Source organism: Oryza glaberrima, chromosome 4 (assembly GCF_000147395.1).
Source record: "Oryza glaberrima chromosome 4, OglaRS2, whole genome shotgun sequence".
Classification (NCBI taxonomy): Eukaryota; Viridiplantae; Streptophyta; class Magnoliopsida; order Poales; family Poaceae; genus Oryza; species Oryza glaberrima.
The window spans coordinates 15,300,896-15,319,336 of NC_068329.1; the positions used below are offsets into that span (position 1 = coordinate 15,300,896).

The following is an 18,441-nucleotide window of genomic DNA, read 5'->3' on the forward strand; positions in this document are numbered from 1 at the left end:
AATAGTTTGTTTTTGCAAAAATATTCTATAAAATCCTTTCTTTAAAAACATATTAATCCATTTTTCAAATTGAAAATAATTAATAAGATCACTCCTTCTCTTTTCCTCTTATCACAAAGTCAAATATTGTAAAATGGACTTCTTTGTAGTAACAACTCAGTTGATTACAATATTGTCAACGGTACGTGCAAATTCATATAGTATTTCTTAGTAATAACTGAAACAGAAATTTTAAATTAATGCCAGCGTGGTACAATCACTACTTGCGCATCAAATTGAGCCTTACTAATTGTACGTGCGATCGGGTCTTAGAATGTACTTTTTCATTACGTTGGAAAAGAAAATGGCTTCGTAATTAAGAGCATGCATGATATATATATATCCGTCGCACGGTTGTTTCGTTTAACACAGGTCGTCGTAAGCACAAATTTACATGCCATATGAGTATGACACCAGCACTGCTATGCTAGTGCTAGGGTTCCTATTCGCGCGCCTCGTAATGTTTGTTTGACGTAACTTGAATGGCTGAATGGCATTTAATTAAAGTGGAAGAGGAGAGGGGGTTGGGGCGATGAATGCAAATTGTGCTTAAATCTGGGAACAACAGACCATGTTTTGTTTACCTGTCCTTTAGCGCATTTTGCTTGGTGTGTTATTGGGGATTTACTTGACCTGCATTCTGTGCCTGGATCGATCTTTTTGGGATAGCATCAGACTGATAAATTAAAATGAAGGTGTGAGTAAGGGTGGGTATGGTTTTGATTACTGGGTTTTGTTGGGATTAGTGGGTTAATAGGAATCAGTGGATTTTTGAAAAAAAAAAAAAAAGCTTATAAAGAATCAATTGCAGGTCGTCTACAGGGCGGTGGCGCTGATGCAACGCGTTGGAAAGTACTCCTATATGAAGAAAAGATTGCGACGCGCTGGATAAACTCCTGGAGAAGCTGATGAAGCTGATGGAGCAAAACAGAGTAAAAAAATGTTTTCACTCTGTAATGCATTGACTTGGAACTGTTGCAGTCGAATATTTAGTGCAAGATAGTAACAAATTAAGTTGTCATATTTTCTATTAGAAATTTTTTAGATCGTTTATTATAATTTTGTACCTCTACGTACCTATACAACAAAACATATGCACATTCTTATTACATTTAAATTTAAATATATGGTAAGTACATACTCAGAGACAATAGAAACATTCACATGTAAAACAGTTTTTCAGTCTGTATAATGCATTGCCTTGGAACTGTTGCAGTCCAATTACCAAAGGATGATACGATTGCACGATACGACTAGGTCCTCTCGGAAAACTTTATATATAATCCACGGTACTTTTACAGTTTAAGAAAGCTAATTATTCAATACCACCTCTCCAATCCAAAGGGAGAAAAAAAAAAAGGTGCATCCAGCAGTTGGTTAGGAGGAACACAATCGAAAGCCATGCATAATTTCCAGAGATTGTTGTCATCCTTACTTTGGATTTGTGCTGTAGATCAGTTGGCGGTGCTGCTCGCTGTTGGAGCTTCGCCGCCACCTCCTCGTAGCAACTGCTCTACGGCGTGTGGCGACGTGAAGATCTCGTATCCTTTCGGGTTTGAGGCCGGCTGCTCGTGGCCCGGCTTCGAGCTCGTTTGCCGTGACACCATCGAGGGCAAGAAGCCCTTCCTGCCACCGGTCACGTCTCTCTGCTAGATGGTAAGGCACGGGTGTGGAACAACATCAGCTCCTACTGCTACGACAGCGTCACTAAAGGGATGACAAATGAGTCCAGTGACACGGTCTACCTCCCCGAGGCGCACAGGCTCTCCGACACCGAGAACAAGTTCATCGTTGGGTGCTACACGGTGGCGTACATCGCAGCTGGAGACAGGGAGGACATGCGGTACGCCAGCGCGTGCTCGGCGTTTTGCGGGCCGAAAGGCAATAACTTGACGAGCCTAATGGATGGCGCCTGCTCCGGCACAGGCTGCTGCGAGGCCACCATCACCGAGGGGCACACCTCCTACAATACGATGTTTAATCCAGACTACAACACGACGCAGATCTACAATGTTAGCAGCTGCAGCTATGCGGTGCTGATGGAGTCATCGAGATTTAGCTTTCGGAGGAGCTACGTGATGAATTCATCGCAGTTCATCGATACCAACGGCGGGCGGGTGCCAATGGTCGTTGACTGGGCTGTGCAGAACGCGAGCAATTGCGTGGAAGCGCAGAAAGATCATGACTCCTACGCGTGCATCAGCAGCAACAGCGTGTGCGTCAACTCGTCCAGTGGACCCGGCTACATCTGCAACTGTACTCATGGATACCAAGAAAACCCTTACCTATTACACGGCTGCCAAGGTGAATATGTTAAATTTCTATAGTTTTCATCCTTAATTACTTATTATAGTCATGGAATATTTCTCGATATTTAATTATTCTTTTATTTTCTAAATAAATTTAATATTCCACTGTAGATATTGATGAATGTGAAGAACATGAGAATTACCATTAAACTGTAGATATATTTACTCAGACAGAGCTCAACCTTAGACAAAGAAGATGGCTTGAGTTAATCAAGGATTATGACGTTGGAATACATTATCATCCCGGAAAGGCAAACGTCGTTGCAGATGCCCTAAGTCGGAAGGTGCACTGTAATGCTCTTGTGACCTCACCCCATCATCCAGAGTTGTGTAAATAATTGGAAAAGCTAAGAATTAACATGGTTAAGCTAGGAACTTTAGCAACCCTAGTGGTTCAACCGACTCTAGAGGATCAAATCTGTGAAGCCCAAGAAGGCGATGAAGAAATTATGAATATCAAGGAATTGATGAAGAAAGACAAAGCCTCAGAATACTCCGTGGATGACAAAGGAATAGTTTGGTTCGGAAAGCGTATTTGCGTGCCCAACAAAAAGGAAATAAGAAATTTGATACTTCAAGAAGCTCATGAGTCTGCTTATTCTATCCATCCAGGAAGTACCAGATGTACCAGGATATCAAGAGTCATTTTTGGTAGTCTGGAATGAAGCGAGATATTGCCGAGTATGTTGCCCTTAGCGATATCTGTCAAAGAGTAAAAGCTGAACATCAGAAGCCAGCAGGGTTATTACAACCGTTACATATTCCGGAATGGAAGTGGGAAGAAATAGGAATGGACTTCATAACAGGATTTCCAAAGACATCTTCGGGTTATGATTCCATTTGGGTAATAGTGGATCGACTAACTAAGGTTCCTACTTTATCCCTGTGAAGACTACATATTCTGGCAAGAAATTAGCAGAATTATATATAACAAGAGTAATTTGCCGACATGGTGTCCCGAAGAAGATTGTGTCATATAGAGGTACGCAGTTCACCTCCCATTTCTGGAAGTTACATGAAGCCATGGGAACCAATCTCAATTTCAATACAGCTTACCACCCTCAGACTGATGGATAGACAGAAATAGTGAATCCGATTCTAGAAGATATATTGAGAGCTTGTGCATTGGATTTTGCCGGTACTTGGGATTTGTGCCTACCCTATGCAGAATTCTCCTACAACAACAGTTATCAAGCAAGCATACAGATGGCCCCGAATGAAGCCTTGTATGGGCGCAAATGTCGAACTCCACTTTGTTGGACAGACGTCGGAGAAAAGAAAATTTTTGGATCAGATATTCTGAAGGAAGCAGAAGAACAAGTGAAAGTAATCGGGGAATGTTTGAGAGTAGCCCAGTCTAGACAGAAAAAAAATTATGCTGACAATCGTCGAAGAGATTTGGAGTTTAATGTTGGAGATCATGTGTATCTACGAGTGTCACACCTATGTGGAATGAAAAGATTTGGAATGGCAGGAAAGTTAGCACCACATTTTATTGGACCTTATCATATTTCTGCACGTTGTGGAAAAGTTGCCTATCAGTTAGAGTTACCTGCAGAACTCGCCGGTGTGCACAATGTGTTTCATGTGTCTCAGTTGAAGAAATGTCTTCGTGTGCCAGAAGAGCAGGTTCCACTGGAAATAATAAATGTGCAAGAAAATCTAACTTACGAGGAACGACCGATTCGGATTCTGGACGAAAAGGAACGATGCACTAGACGAAAGACAATCAAGTTTTTCAAGGTTCAGTGGAGTAATCATTCAGAAGAGGAAGCTACTTGGGAACAAGAGGATCACCTTCAAGATAAGCACCCGGAGTTGTTCGCGTAGTCGCGGAATCTCGGGACGAGATTCTTTTAAGGGGGGTAGGTTTGTAGCACCCGTATTTTTATTTTCATTTATTTAAAATCTTGTCATTTAAAAATTTGGAGTTAATTTGGTTCTTAATTGTTTTTGTGCCAAATAGATCTCAAATCCTCTCTTAGAATTGCCTTTAAGATCCCATGAAACCCTAGGTTAAACTCAAATTCAAATCCCTCCCAAAATTCTCCCCAAAATTCAAACTCTACAAATCTCCGGAAAATTGTGAAAGCTCACTGTTGAATTGGGCCTCCTTCTCTCTTCTCTCTCCCAGACCCAACTCCCCTCCATCCCTCCTCTCTTCAGCTCTCCGAGCAGGCCGGCCCAACTCGGCCCACTACTGTTTATCTCCTTCCTCAGGCCGGCCAGCTCACGCACGGAAGGTGTTCGACGAAATGTCTCACCGACTCGCCTCACCGTTCCACCATCGTGACCGAGCCGCTTTGCACCGAGCCGCTTTGCACCGAGCCACTCTCCCGTGCGCTGCGCGTCGTGCCAACATCAGCGCCGCACCTCCCCCGCACCAAACCGACGCCCGCGCCGCGCCAAAGCCGCGTCGTGCCAAGCCCGACCGCGCTCCGGTTTCTCTCCAGGAGACACGGAGCCACGCCGCCGCATGCGTCATCCCCTGTCCCGTCGCCGTCCATCCGATGTCGCGGGCATCACCTCGCCGTCCCGTCGCCCGTCGCGTCGACGCCACCCCTCGTCATCCCCGTTCCATCGCCATGTCGCGTCGCCACCACCGCTGACGCAGCGCCGTCCCATCCCGAGCTCTCGCGGACGCGCGTCCCTTCGCCGTCGCCTCGTCGTCTTGTCGCCGTCTCCTCCCGGGAAGCCGCCGAGCCGCGTCTCTCCCTCTCTCTCGCGTCAAGTCGCCACCGTCGCTCGCGTCAACCCTCTCTAGCCCTACCGCCCCAAATCCCGGCCGTAGCCGCTGTCGGCCGCGCGTCACCCATGTTCCGCCGCCGTTCCCGCTCTCTGCACGTCCCTTCGTGTCGTTTCGCTGTCGAGTCGCCACCGGTGCATGACGCCATGTCGTCGCATCGCCGACCCCTCCTCCCAGGAATCCGGCCGAGCAGCTAGCCGCCTACCTTCCGATTCCCCGCGTCTAGACCGCCAGCTCGCCACTGCGTTGCTCGCCTATAAAAGGAGCCCGAGCTCTCCCAAATTCCCCACACCATTCCCATCTCTCTCTCCTCTTTCTCTCCCTCGTTTTGCTCTCTGTACCGCCACCTATAGCCGTTGTGCCGCGCCTTCTAGCGCCGCCGTCACCGGCGGTGCCTCGCTGGAGCACCGCCCGAGGTCGCCACCGCCTCTCCTGGCCGCCGGCCGCGGAGCCGCGCCCCGCTGCCGCGGCACCTTGCCGCCTCAAGCCGAGCAAAGCGAGAGCAGGAAGACGAAGCCGAGCCTCGCCTCCCGGCGCCGCCGTCGCCGCCGGAGCCCCACCGGAGTCCGCCGCCACCTCCCTCGGCCTCTGGTCGCCTCGCCGCGCCCCATCGCCGCGGTGCGTCGCCATCCCAGGGCCGAGCCGTGCAAGCAAGCGACAGGAGGAGAAAGAAGACCTCCTGAGCTGCTGCCAAGCCGGCCCCACCTCCCTTTCCTCTCTCAAGCCACTGACAAGCCGGGCCCGCGCCTTCTTTCCTCCATTGGCCGCTGACAGGTGGGCCCCCTCTCTTTGCTGTTACTCTAGCGGAATATTCCAACGGAATATTCCCTTGCCGTCCAATAAATGAAATTCCAGAAAAATCCCTTTACCTTTGAAAATTCATAGAAAATCAACCGTAACTCCGATTGACTCCGTTCAAGTTCTGAAATTTTTCTAAAATTGAGATCTACATAGTGGCACTATTGTTTCTCTAGTTTGAGCTTGTTTTATTTGCCTTTTGTTTATTAGCTTTGTTTTCGCGTTAAGAGCCCGAGTTCGAAGAAGCCCCGGACACCGCTTTCGAAGGAGAAGACCCCAACCCTGTGCAAGGCAAGCCCCCTTGATCACATTGCCCCTATATTTTCAATGATATGTTGTTTGCAAAGATGCATTGTTTAGATCACACGATTAACATGTTTAGGCCTCGGATTGTTTATACAACCGACGGACCAACCTAGTAGTCGCACTTATATTTCATAGGTTGATGTTTGCATACCTTTGATAGCTCCACAAATATTTGCGCCAGTATCGTTATACGATTACCGAGGTAGTTCCGCTTAGCCACGCTTACGTTGTTGCCGTGTGGGAAACCTGGGTTATTCCAAATACATGTTTAAAAATCCGGTACGTTGTACCGAGGAGTTGTGAAATAAAATGTGTTGTGAAAGTGGTGATGATGCGGAGTCATGCCTTTGTGGTTTGGCTACGTATTGTCGTTAAGGACCGATTCCTTTGGGAAATCCATCCGAACACGTTACAGTGCGACCACACGGGTATTATGGGATGCCTCTGGCTAAGTAAATTGTGATCACATGGGAGTTGGTGTGCCAATGGTTGTGGAATACCGAGGATGAGGAGACGAAGTGTTACACATTTATTTGCCCATCATGGGTGTCTTTTTGCCTCTATTGTGGCGTGGTACCAGTAGGAGTAGGAGGCATCCTCGGTATTTCCTGAGTGGATGACGGCTGTTATTGCCTGATACTCGGCTATGGATCTTAGCCCAACTAGGTGGCATGTGATTTTCATGGGTTAGCTTTGGAAAGGCCTTATCACGAACTTCTGGTACCGGCCAGTACCGGTGTAAGTTTCGTGTCGTGTGGGTAAAGCGTGCAACCTCTGCAGAGATTAATGAACTGTTCAAACAGCCGTGCCCACGATCAAGGGCGAGTGTAAGGTTTTTCTCATAGCGTAGATTTGTTTGACAAAGGTTTGTGGAAAAGTGGTTACTGAAAAGGGAGCGTTACCAGAGTCCGCCTGTGTGGCAGACGGCTAACCTGAGTGGTTAGGAACGGGTCTGTGTGACCTGGGGTGTCGTCCGACACTGAGGTGTTGTTAGGGCCATGATGATGGCGTTGATGTGCTGGGATAACCAGGTGTTTTGTGTGGATTAGTGTTGTTGTGGAAAGTGAGAAGGAACCAAGAGGAAACAAAATATTTGTTGTTCGTTAACCGTGACAAGTTGTTGCAAAGCAACTTGTGGAATGGGTCGAGGCGTGAGCCTCCTCCCGACAACTAAAACTTGACTCACTCACTAGGAGTTTTGTGAAATAAATCATTTTGCCAGAAAGGCAGCTTTCGCAAATAAAACCGTAGCCTCCTTGTTAAACCGACATGTCATCCTTTTCCCCGGCTTGCTGAGTACGTTAAAGTACTCACCCTTGCCCTTATAATAATATATAGAGTTTGAAGATGAAGATGTCGACCCGACCGCCGAGGAGTATCTCCAGGAGCAAGCCGAGTATGAAGACTTCTAGAAGTTTCGTGCCTAGCCCCAAGCCTCGCCTGTGGGATAAGTTAGATGCCTAGGTTCTTCGCCTAGTGCATGGTTGCTTAGTCGCTTAGTGCTCCGCGCTGTTCGCTTCTGCGCCGTCGCTTTTATGGTTTTCTGTAATGTTGTGTTGCTCATCTATGGGCCTGTCCATGATAGCAACTTATACAAGGACTACTACCCAGTGATGTAATAAAGCAGTTTACTTTGATTCCACATTTATTCTATGTGTACCAGCTAGTGTATCCTGGGACTGGTACTATATCACAGGTAATGCATAACACCCCGGTGTGATTTAGCTGTGTTAATGGCTAATGAATGTCGGGGCGTTACAACAGAACATCTTAGGGCTTGTTTTGATGGCATTTAATCTTTGGTGCACTATTTAAGTTCTTAATTCTGGATACAAATTATCCCCACCATAATCCCCATGACCCAAACATACAAGTTAATAGGTTAGGTTGAGGGGTATTGAAGGGAGTTGGGGATGATGAGAGAGGGGGATTCACCCAATCCACCCCCATGCTGCCAAACAATGTTTTTAGCCTTTTTCAGTTAATCTCTCTGTCAAGTAGATTAAAGTGGATTTAGAGAAAATTAAGGTGTGGACTTGTTCAATTAATCTCCTTGAAAAAAGGATTGGATGAAATTGAGGGGCCCTCAAAATCCCATCCAATTCTCTTTGTGGGGGGGGGGGGGGGCGGGGGGGGTGGGGGGTGTTGCTTAACTGAAAAAGACCGAAGGGAATGATTGTTTGAACACACTAAAACTTACGGTTTGCTTAATTGTGTGTCCTAGACTGTTAAGTACAACATGTACATTGATGCCAAAATATTGAAGTTCAAACATATGATTAAGCCTTTTCAGTAAAGAAAAAACTCCGTCCTTTCAGGGCTTGTTACCTGTGTATTTGTTGGTCTATTTGGTTTCCTTGGATGGGAGGTGATCCGGCACAGACAGAACACAAAAAAACAAGCTCTTTTAAGACAGACAGATGAATTTTTTCAACAACATGGAGGTCAGCTACTGCTAGAAATGATGAAGGTAGAGGGCAATGTTGGGTTTACCCTCTATGAGAGAGGGCAGATCGAAACTGCAACAAATAACTTCGACAAGGCACACATTGTCGGGGAAGGAGGACAGGGAACAGTTTACAGGGCAGAGATAGATGGCACTATTGTTGCGATAAAAAGGTGCAAGGAGATTGATGAGAGCAGGAAGATGGACTTTGTACAGGAGCTGGTCATACTTTGTCGTGTCAACCACCCTAATATTGTCAAGCTACTTGGTTGTTGCCTACAATTTGAGGCACCCATGCTTGTCTATGAGTTTGTGCAAAATAAAACACTGCATGAGCTATTGGACTTCCAAAGGAACAGGAGTTGCCATGTCACTTTGGGAACCCGCCTGAGGATTGCCGCCGAGTCTGCCGATGCGCTTGCGCATCTCCATTCGTTACCACACCCGATACTCTATGGTGATGTGAAACCAGCAAACATACTACTCACCGAAGAATTGGTTGCAAAGGTGTCTGACTTTGGCTGCTCAACAATTGATGAGAAAACTCAGGTTGCGCCCAAGGGCACACCTGGATATCTTGACCCAGACTACCTGCTTGAGTATCAGCTCACAGCTAAGAATGATGTGTATAGCTTTGGAGTAATTCTGGTTGAACTTCTAACTGGTAAGAGGCCACTATCAAAAGAAAGGAAGACCTTGACCTCAATGTTTAAGGAGGCTATGACGGATGGCACACTCATTAAACTCCTTGATAGTGACATTGTTAATGAAGACAACCTGAGAGTGATCCATCAGGCTGCAGTACTTGCTAGCGAGTCAGTGCTTGATTATTCCAGGTACGGCAAGGCCAGAGATGAGGTATGTGGCAGAGCAGCTTCAGCAACTTGCATTTGCAGATGAAGTGCAGCAATATCCACAGCCACCGCTCGTGCTTGCGGGTCTTAGGTTTACGGCAGAGATGGCAAATACGCGTACAACATCCTCATGGCAAACTGATAGCAAGACTACCGGGGTTTACAGCCTCGAGAAGAAAGCCATGCTAAGCACAGAACTGGCAAGATGATAGATATCTTGCTTATATATCTGCTTGATCCATCGACGTCATCGATGTAAGTGAGTGTTTGGCACCCAGTCCATGTGTGTGAACTTGTTGCTAGTGTTCGAGAATCTGCGTGGCATTTTATTTTGGATAAATCAAATGACTGTCTTGCATATTGCTACCATTATTGCATGCCTTGAGAAATGTTATTGTAGCAAGAATGGCTGTCTCCTGTGGTATTGCAGCTGAGATTGGAACCGGACAAGGCACAGCGGAAAGGCTAAGGGGCGATCGATCGCTACCAGCGATCGCCCCTAGCGCGGTCCCCCCTCCCTCCACTTTCCTTTTTCGGCACCGTATTACTTTCCTATTTTAGTTAATTTATACACCTAAAGTTTATACACCTCAAATTTACACATATAAAGTTTAGTGACCTAAATTTTATAAGTCAAAAGTTTATGTATCCGATTCAAATTTGAATTTGAATTCAAATATTTTTTATATATAGTATTTCTATACATCTAAAGTTTATACACCTAAAGTTTATACACCTAAAGTTTATAGACCTAAATTTTATATACCCGTTTCAAATTTGAATTTGAATTATATCTGATTCAAATTTGAATTTGAATTGAAATATTTTCTATATATAGTATTTCTATACATCTAAAGTTTATATACCTAAAGTTTATAGCCCCAAAGTTTATAAGCCAAAAGTTTACATAGCCGATTCAAATTTGAATTTGAATTCAAATTTTTTATATATAGTATTTCTATACATAAATTTTTCTAACTTTTTGTTTTTTAAAAAAATTTTGAGTGCTGTAATGTAGTAGGAAGAGAAGGGGAGGAGGAAGGGGGAGAAGAGGAGGAGGGGAGGCGGGGCGGATCTGATAGCTGAGCTATAGCCCTAGCGATCGATCGCCCATTAGAGCCCCCAAGGCACATGGCCACTGGCAGCGTCCAGGCCGCCAAACGGATAAGGGAATCTCTATGCCGCTGCAACTTCTCTCGCAGTCAAGATTCCAATTCTACTGATCCTATCATGACTTGGACTTATTCTAAGTCTATGCATGTCTTCTAGTACTAGGCATTGCATATAAACTGGGAGTCTTTGTTCCTATTTGTGATCTAGACAATTATAATTGTACTATCCGTATGTCACTTAATGGCGATTTTGTTTTATTTCGTAAATCTCGTTGTAATATAATTGTATAAATAAATCCCTTAAATACTTAATTATTTAAAGATCTAAAACATTTTTGTCGTTTCATTCTTATTGGCGTGGTAAGAGAACATTTGTCATGCCCGTTAAATAACGCGATATGTCAAGAATATGATTTCGCTACAAGTGGCAAAATACACCATGAATTAATGGTGGCCACTCTGAATTTGGGTCAAAATTGAGAAGCTTATCTCTTGAAGTTTGCCATTACATAGCGTCGAACTATTTTGACGTTTCAGATAGATTATTAGAATTGAATAAATATATCACTACTAAAAAACGATTTTCTTAGACAAACCCCTCATCAGATTCCAGACGATCCATAACTGACCGCATCTTGAAAAAATCGTCCTCCTATTTTTATGTGCGGATCCTTAAGATGCCCGCACGCGAAAATCGATTTTCACGTGCGGGCATCTTAAGAGCACCGCACGTCAAAATCCCATCCCTCCTCAGGCATTTCTTCCTGTCAACCACTTCAAAAATTTCTATCTTATCCTCTCCACCTACTCATCCTTATCCTATTTCTTCTATCTCTCTCCCGTCTCTCTCTCTCTCGTTGATATTTCTTCTATCTCTCTCGTCTCTCTCTCCATAGGCGCAGGGGCGCGGTGGCGGGCTCGGCGGGAGACGGGTGCGAGGCAGCCGGCGACGGCCGGGAGCGGTGGCGGGCGACGAGCGCGGGGCGGCCAGCGACGATGGGCGACAGGTGCGGGGCGGCCTGCGCCAGCCGATGGCGGCCGGGAGCGGCGGCGGGCAATGGCAACGCGGCCTCGCGTGCGGGCTGCGGCTGGGACCGGCTGCTGGCAACGCGGCCTCGCGCGCACTCCCTGGTGGCGGCACCCCTCGCCCACCCGGATCTAGAGGCGGTGCCCCTCTCCCGCCCGTATTCAGCGGGGGGTGGTGGCGACGCGGCCCGGAGCGGCGGTGGGCGGCGGCAACGCGGCCGGGAATGGCGGAAGGCAGCGACGCGGCCGGGAGCGGCGGACGACGACGGTGGCGATGGTGACATTGACGACCACGAGAAGGGCGGCGGCGGATGGCGGCTAGGGTTAGGGTTTTGATTTTAGTTTTTTGGGTTTTTTTTTGTTGCGTGCGGGCCACATAAGCCACCCGCACGAAAAAAATCATATTTTTGTAGACACCCTGTTGCAGACGGGCGCGAGATCCGCACGCGGAAATCCTTTTCGACTACACACAAAAATCGTTTTCATACTAGTGTATGTCTCGCTTAGTGTTGGAGTATTAGTCTTTACCTCGTGATTTCCTAGATTATATGTGTTCTTAGTTGAGCGAATTGCGTAATTAGTGGTTATAGCTTCATTGAACCAAAGGTTCCATCATCTAAAAAAAAGTTACATTTTTAGACACTACCATTAAAGTTTATTTTTTTAAAATGAACTTCCTCATTTAAAAATCAAAATCGACTTGTTCTGTAAATATACATAGAGAAAATGCACATGGTTGTTAAGGACTATTTCATAGTGATATTTTTTTTTAGAAATGAATAACCCCGTCTCTACATCTAAATCAGATGTACATATATAGCCAACTTTCGTAGTTATAATTGAAGTAGAATGAAGTTAGTACCAGAATGGTCCAACCACTGTTTACAGCCGTTTGTTCCTTCGTGAGCTGCTCGACCAGGCTGATCTGAAGAAGCTCTTTTCATTAGGTTGGAAAAGGAATGGCTGGTACGAATTTAGTGGATCCTTTCGAAACGTCATCACCAAGAAGACCCACGTAGTATAGATGCCATTGTACTATTGTTTCACACAGAGAGAAGTTGCAGACAAACTCTCTTTCATAATCACGATGACTTGCTGACTTACACTTTCTTTTACAAAATGGATTAAAACCCCGCATTTACATCCTAATCGAATCCAGACTTACTCTTACATGGCACGATCGTCAAGCCAACAGCTCTGCTACAAAGTCATGCCACCATTCATTTAATTAGAAGGTAGAATGCCCTATAGATCCCGGGGGACTTGACAAGATCTGATAGTGTTAGAACCGGGACTAAAAATCAAATAGTCCCGTTGCTCTTATTAACCGGTACTTAAAGAAATCCTTTTTTAGTCCCGATTTGTACTGTAACCAGGACTATTGTGGATTTCGCTAGACCGACCAAAGATGGTTTCTCCACCAGCGCTAGTGGTTTATCAGTGAGCACTGGCTGACGTGCTAATTAAGATCGTGCTGGTGATGAGCAGATCGCCGGCGGTGACGTAGTTTACGCCTTCTTGTTCTTGCCGGCCGAAGTCCGAAGAGGAGAGACAGTGACGATTCGTCTACTCGTGCGGTAGCTGTACCATTCAAATTTTATAAAATTAAAACTGTATCACTGCCGCCATATTTTCCATCCATATTTTTTTTTCTTTTCCGTCTTCTCTCTTCTCTCTTCCTATAGTAGTGCAAGCGGCGGTGGTTGGTGACCCAGGGTGCCCGGCTACCCGAAGTCTACGGAGTCCTCCCCCCGCAGCCGCGCGGCCGAAGAGGAGGAGGGACAGCGACGAAGAGCGTTGTGTTTTGGTGCAAGCTAGCAAGACAGTTGCATAAATAATGGAACCACGCTCTCTGGCCGGCACAACCAACACCGGCCCTTTACAATTCGGCCTGCATATATATGCTGGCCGCAATGCCTCTGGCCGTGTTGCCGGCCGTGTCACATCCGGGCCGGAAGGCCCAGTTGCTCTGGTGCTAAAAGAATTCTAACACACCACTGACCACCATGCTAATTTTGACCTGTATGAAAGATAGCTAGTATACAGCTCCGTTACACCTCAGTACAACAAAACATTTGAACCCTTGTACTCAGGTTGATGCTGAGAATGCTGTAATTGTAACATGAAATGTTGTAAAGGTGAAGCTCTTTTTTGGGTGGAATTTGGTAGTCTCTCCGTCGTAAAATATAACAACTTACAGGTATAAGTTTCAGAATTTATCCCAAACTGTTACAACCTTTCCAACGATGTTCTATTTACAACCAATTAATCACAATCCCCCATCATTTAATTTTTCTATCTACCTCAAATTCTCAACCAATCACAACCTTCTCCTATTAAATTTTACCAACTTTCTTAATGTAATCGTGTTCAACTATAAAATATTCTTAGTTGTTATCTGAAAGCAGAAAATGATATTTTAAGAACATACAAAAGTTGGAAGAAATAGTTAAACATTGCAATTGTAATTTGTGTCCCTCTCCTTTTCTCTATAAGCATGTATGTGAGCAGTTGTAAATTATGTTTCTCTCTCTCAAGACCACGTCTTAGGGCAACCTACTTTGAAAACCAAAATTTAAACATTCCTATAGCTTTTAACCATATTTTGTTGAAATTCATTAAAAAGTTTAATACATGAATTAAATACAGAAACTTTTAGTGATTTAGTACTAATGACTCATTTAAAACATGGGTTGGGCTAGTCCAGAGCTTTTACCATGGTCGGATCATTTTTATTCACATGTATACAACCAATAAATAGTAGAGGCTAGACACTCCTTGATCATAAAACTCACAATTGAAGCTCATCATTCCTCACTAGAAATTCAGGAGCAATAAGACATATAGTCAATATGGAGTAGTTTGTAGGAAAGATAGACACCAGGAACTCGAGCTGTATTAAGGAAGTTGGGTCTTGTCTTTTTAAGGAAAAAGTTATATGCTCCGACTATTAGTAAGGAGGATATTGCCCAGCAAATTTAGGGATCTGAGAAAATCATAGTTACATGCTTATATATTACTCCCTCCGTTTCGAAATGTTTGACGCCGTTGATTTTTTAGCACATGTTTGACCGTTCATCTTATTTAAAAAATTTAAGTAATTATTAATTCTTTTCCTATCATTTGATTCATTGTTAAATATATTTTCATGTAGGCATATAATTTTACATATTTCACAAAAGTTTTTGAATAAGACGAACGGTCAAACATGTGCTAAAAAGTCAACGGTGTCAAACATTTCGAAACGGAGGGAGTAGATTGGTTAGTCATGTCAATGATGGAGCACAGCGCCACAGGCCAGCCACAGCCCAGCCCAGGGACAGGGCAACACGGCATGCTAGCTATCAGCATGGGGTCTTGAGTTCTTGACCTCTGTGATAGAGCTCTCTGAATGACCTGAGAGAAGATTCAGTTCCATTTATTTTTGGCAAGATGATAGAAATTAATTGTGAAAGGTGAAACACACTTATTGTTTGGTTGTTAATTTTGATGATACGGAACATAAAAATTGCAATATTGATTTTGCTGATGATACGGAACACAAAAATGCACCATTTGTAATTATAGGAGAAATAGAGAGAGCCAAAATAATAAGGATGCCTAAGCTACAGCAACTAGTCTTGAAGCATTGCTGAGCTAAAATAATGTGAACTGTACGTACATTTAGTAGGCAAATAAGGTTTAAAAAAAGTAAAGGAACTGCAAAGTAGAATCAAGGTAAAAAAAGTGTCAAAGTGATGTGGCACTATAGGAGGGTGCAGCTATCTGCTGGAGAACAAGCAATTTTGGAATTTTGGATTCAACTCCAATTTTGTCGCAAAACACAAATACTACAGCTATCCTTCACAGAAATTTGAAATTGATCAAACGGACAAATCAGAATCCAGTACGCATGAAGGCCAGAAAAATTTGTAGGAAAACACAAAAAATGCATGAAGGCGGACAATATAAGACCAAACCATTGTACTCGATAAACCGGATTTCCTTTCGTATTCTGGGTAGCAAACGGCACAAGCTCTCGCCGTAGCAGATGACACAACTGGAAGAAATCGCATGCATGAGCTTTGTTGGATGACCAATTTCCAAAGCTTCAGGACAAGATACAGCAGATCTTTCTTCCTCAAGAGTCCTCAGCAGGAGAGGCAACAATGTTATATCATTCTCACATGCTTCCTCAAGAACATAAGAGGAAATTATCTCTATTATGGGCATTGTTTTTTCCCCCAAAGGAAGTAATTAGACAAGCTTCACTCTTCACACAAGTTTTGTGATGATTCACTACTCAGTATTATCCAGGATAATCTGAGTAGTGACAAGTTATTGTTGTCCGGGGATGACAGTTTGTGGATTGCTACAGAGCTTGCATGAGCTTTGTATTATCTCCATTTTGCAACAAAAAATATAAGTTTTTCTTTTAAATTTCGCTTGCATAGGGATCTCAATTTCAGGACAACATCTAGATGATATTTCGATCATTTACCTGAGATAATATTGCAACCTCATTTGATGAATTGATTAAACTATTTTTACCGTGATCTTAAGATTTTTCATAGCCTTGGTCAGATAAGATACCTTCTTACAATGTAAGATGCTCTGCTACCTAGAATACATGTTGGATCAGAGTTATTTGTTGCGTTCTTTAGTTTTTCCAAAGAAAAAATCTTTGTGCTATCACTGGCATTTTCATCTTAAGATATTGGTGATTCTAGAAGAAGGCCCTTGGTATTTCTTAAAATATTTCTTCTTTGCTTTTGGATATACCTTCTATACTTGCAGAAAAGGAATACCCCCACACAAATGTAGAAGAAAAATTCCAAAGGCAATACCCAGACCAATTAATAGCATTACCTACAAATAGTGTTTCCCATATGTCTTCCCTTTTATTTTATTTTCTTAATTAGGTCTCTGCTAAACCGTTATTACAACACTACTTGAATGGCTGGTGCAAGATTAAACTTTTGAACGTTACCTTTTCCTTTCTTAAAGAGTGCACAAAAATTACCAGTAGGATGAAAGCCGGAGTTCCAAAAGGGGAAAAATAAGAATCTATACAAAAGAATTTCCTGATAAATGATAATTAATCTTTTTCTGTAAAGTGATGAGAATGGAAAATGAAGTCCAATTTGTATGTAGTTTTGAAAAAGATCCAAATGTATTTAGTTTTAGCCCGACTTGTGAATCATTCATATTGCAAAATACTCAAATTACAAAATTAAATTCATTGGAAGAGAAAATCAAGTACAACATGCGTTGTATGGTCTTGGACGCAACATATGTGCTAATGTGCATTATATTGTTTTTTCTTTTTGATAGCTAATAGTATTCATAGAAATATGTTAAACTAGAGGTGCAAACAACCTTGATCAGTTAAAAACATGGCTCATTCTAATCTGTTTAACCTTAGTAGTACGTGAAATTTAAGAGACGGTGGCTAACTGAATTGCTGTTGCATGTGCAATACTTTTCAATGGACTCATTTCTACTCTTTATAACCTTACTAGTACATGTGGCATCATGCAGGCAAAAGTGGGTGCTTACCGAGCACAAACAGCCCATTTGCCACATGCTTTATTAGAATAGAATTGCAAGGCTTGAATGTATTTAGAACTCCATGAAAAAACAGGGATGTATCCCTGATAGAAAGTACAGCGATATAAAGAGTCAGAATACGAGTTTTACCAGTAGCCATGGGCGTAATAGCTCTTTCTGCCTCGGGCAATGGAGGCATTTGCCATCATCGTCATTGCTCCCTCCCAATGTCGATACATCAAAGATCAAGGTGACCTGGCCACCCCCGAACTCGTGGCAGCCATATTTGACTACCCCTGAGCTCATCGCAGCTAGATCTGAGGACCTAACCTCGACACTGGACCACACTAGGACAAGCACTAGCAGGAGGCATCGTGATCCAATAGAACAAGGATTTCTGCTAGGGCTGCGGTGGAGGAGGTGAGGGCGAAGCGATTTCCACAGCGGCCACAAAGAGGTTGGGGAGGAGGTCTCCACCGGCGGACACGGGACCCAAATGATGGTGGGGACATGGAGGCCGGCGAGTAAAGAATGAGATGGGGAGAAGGGGTTGGAGACAGCAGGAGACAGATACCACCAGACTTAAAGAATATCACCCTTTGCCTGGCACAGCTTGGCTCAGCCAGTGCGCTGCCTAGATTGATTTTCTGTGTCGATTCCTCTAAAAAATTGGCACTAGTAGTTATTTTGGTATGCCAGTTCAACTAAAAAGCCAGCACTAATGTGGGATCATCGGTGCTAGTTTTTCTCTTCTCATTGCACGTATGAGTCCTAGAGGTTAGGAAACCGCTATCAATATTGGTTCTTGCTTAATCGGTAACAGGGCATCAAGAACAAGGAGTTCTATGGTAGTGGCATTGTGTTCTGCTCCAAAATCACACTCGGCAACATTACTCGCAGATAATTACTTTCTGAACTCTGCTCGTGTTACTTTGGATGCCATTACATATGTTTCCTCCATCTTGATTCTGCAGAGTCATTACCAAACCCCTATCCCCCCTCCTCTCCTCTATCCCCACAAGAAAATATATTGCACCCAAATTCAAATCCATAGCAGATTATTTTTATTTTGTATGTCAATATTTCGGTTTAGATGAGGCCTTAATAGAATATACAACTCGCATTGGAGTTTAAGTAGTAACCTCAAACAAGAATAAATGATGGATAGGTGGACATCAACATAGAATTTGCAAGCTGGCAAAAATATTTCCACACTTTACATTTCACGGAATAAATTAAGAAATTACATTTTCATTGTTGTATTTGGAGGGACAAA

The 18,441-nt window shown here is 43.9% G+C and overlaps 1 pseudogene; it reads left to right on the forward strand.

The window, feature by feature from the left end:
- Positions 1-1,754: 1,754 nt before the first annotated feature.
- On the forward strand, positions 1,755-10,077 carry LOC127770810 (putative wall-associated receptor kinase-like 16; annotated as a pseudogene).
- The last annotated feature ends 8,364 nt before the right edge of the window (positions 10,078-18,441 follow it).